Below are 2,729 nucleotides of genomic sequence, written 5' to 3'. Positions count from 1 at the left end.
CCCCAGCTGTCCTGGAACTCACTATGTAGACCAGACTGGCCTTGAATTCACGAAGATCCACCTGCCTCTACCTCTCCAGTACTGGGATTAAAGGCCTGCACCACCATACCCAGCTCACACTCTCCTTTTAAAAATGACTTCAGAGTGTTTTCTTTAGTATTAAGAGAAAGCTCAATTAAATGAAATATACAAATGCAAAAATTGCTTCAACAGGTGGTAGAAAATCTGAGCAAAATAATTTTTGAGAAAGTCTTAAAATTTATGTCTGAAATGGGACCAGACCCACATTATTTTGAAGAAAGTATTAGCAAATGCTTCTCAACCAAACAATTCCTATGACCATAGGAAATAAGGAAATGTAAAGATCTGTCCAAAGTATTCTTTTTTTTCAAAGTATTCTTTAAAGTGTTAAAATTCTGATAACAAGCATTACACAAGAGAATAAAATGGAATAATACGTTAATATCACTTACTATATAAGTGCAAGAATTAATAAATGAGTCTTATAGTCTAACCACAAAAATAAAACACTACTGTCAAATAGGATTTCATAGCTACAAAAGGCCAGTCTACTGTTCAGAAATTTATTAGAGTAACTTAGTACAATTAGATTAAAGGAAGAAAACTATGTAAAACGTTCAGTAATGCCAAAAATATTTACTAAAATCCAACCCCCATCACTTATGTAAAATGGTGATTATTTTTGCCATTCTGGATGGACATTCTCAACGAAAACTTACAAGTCCACATTTACTGGAGCACACAGCCCTCTCCTGACCCTCACTTCTAGAGAAAAATCGCTACCAATTTTCTAAAAGAATTTTGGTATTTTCTCACCAGTGAATTTCTTAATGAATCATGATGAAAACATTCTCAGAATATTCTTGAGAAACATAAAAGCTTAGTGAGATGGTTATAAACAATTCCTTGGTGACATTCCTTCTACTATAAAACATCAATTTTTTCTGATGTTTAACTCTATATAATATAGGCCACCAAAAAACAGCAGCCAATTATTGGAGCAAACTGTTAGAATCATTCCCTGCTAGGTTCCACATTTGTAAGTCCCAGGTGTTCTCTTTGTGGATGTCTGGCACTAACCCATCACTAGAAGGCAAACTCCTTACTCATTAACACATGCACCCACTGCAACCTCTGGAACATTATCTTGTACATACCAGAGTTAATAAATGTCTCGTTCACTTCATAATAAGAAAAGGCTTGACAGATAAATTAAATAATGGAATTAATCTTTGATGTGATTTTAAGAAACATAAAATGAGGATATTTTAATGAAATTTATGTATTTAACTTTATTTAACCCAATGGAAAAAAATGGAGAGACATTATTTTCCTTACCTAATGATAAACCCTTTTTTATATACTTGGGACGTTCCCATTCTCCAACAGGCTAAGTTCTCTGTAAGAACACTGGCTGCTACTTAAGAACCATAACATACGAACTTAGATAGAACCTTGGACAGTTGGAAAAGTGAATGCTAGATACTTTAGAAGGTGCAACAGTGAGCTACAAGTCTGACATTGCACCAAGCTACACATTCATGATCCTAAAATAAACCAGTCTTCCCAGAACCCACTTGACTAAGGTAAAGCATAGAGGGTTGGCAGTCAGAATTAATGATGGATGGTAGAGATACTCTAGCAGTCTGAAATCATCAATGAATGTTTATTAACATCTTAGGTAATGCCAAGAAGAGATACAGGCACTGTAGGAAACCAAGAAGCCTATTATTGCTTGGCTTTCTATTTAAATCGTCTTACATATTGTTAAGGCTCTCTTCACATTATTTGAAGTATAGACCTTTTTATTCCTAAAAGTATCTTGGTTTTAAAGACACCACATGTTCTATCATGTGGTGAGATGAGTGGAAGAATAATAGGTATTTAAAAAGTATTCCTGTGCCCAGTAGCACAAGTTGCAAGAGACAAATGAGTCTTTGCTTTAATGGAGCAAGTTATTTGTTAATGGCTGCTCACCTAGCTCTGTTCTATCAAATGCTAATAGAAAATTGTAATGAGCAGTTGAATAGGCTAGTACTTGACAGATAAGAAATCACTGAGTATTTAGAGTCATTTTACAAACTGCTTCTGTCTTCAGAAAATTGGGCTTCCACACTTTCCTTCCTACCAGGTCATTTTTTTTTTCTCAACTTACTTGGGAAGTCACAGGGCAAAATCTGATTCATACTATTAATGTCTCTTTGTTCTTGGTTCTACTGCTTTCACAAAAATGCTGTAGGCAGTCCACTGGGATGACTAATTTACTGGAGAAGTTATCAGAGTCCATTCAGTTACAACTATAAAATAATTCAAGTAAGACAATGGTGCCTGCTAGCACTCCACAGTGAAGGTTTGTCCCTGAAACTATTGATTCACCCCAACATATTCATCCATGAAGTTAAAGGTCTTGTGTAAACTGCCATCTTCATCATCAATAGGTCTTTCTTGTTATAAATTAAGATATGAAAATTGGAAAAAAAACTAAAGGTAAAAAAGCCAACGACTTGTTCACACCACACAACTGAATTTTGTGTTACAAAATTTAAACATGCAAAATATTTTATTTTCTATGTAGAAGCATGACTGCCTTACCTGAGTTAGTTTTAAAGGAGGTTTTTTGGTTTTATAACTCTAGCAGAAATAAAACATTTAAGAATCTATGTATATAAACTGGGTTAACCATCTTTAATTTCTTAAAAACATGTCAT

At 34.3% G+C, this 2,729-nt stretch overlaps 1 pseudogene; it reads right to left on the bottom strand.

Annotated features, from left to right (window-relative positions):
• Positions 1-2,729, bottom strand: part of LOC103731040 — an 11,763-nt pseudogene that overhangs the window by 1,335 nt on the left and 7,699 nt on the right.

This window comes from Nannospalax galili, unplaced genomic scaffold (assembly GCF_000622305.1).
Source record: "Nannospalax galili isolate Female #2095 unplaced genomic scaffold, S.galili_v1.0 scaffold173, whole genome shotgun sequence".
Classification (NCBI taxonomy): Eukaryota; Metazoa; Chordata; class Mammalia; order Rodentia; family Spalacidae; genus Nannospalax; species Nannospalax galili.
Note: the sequence above shows the minus strand (reverse complement) of the source record. Positions and strands in the feature narration are given on the sequence as shown.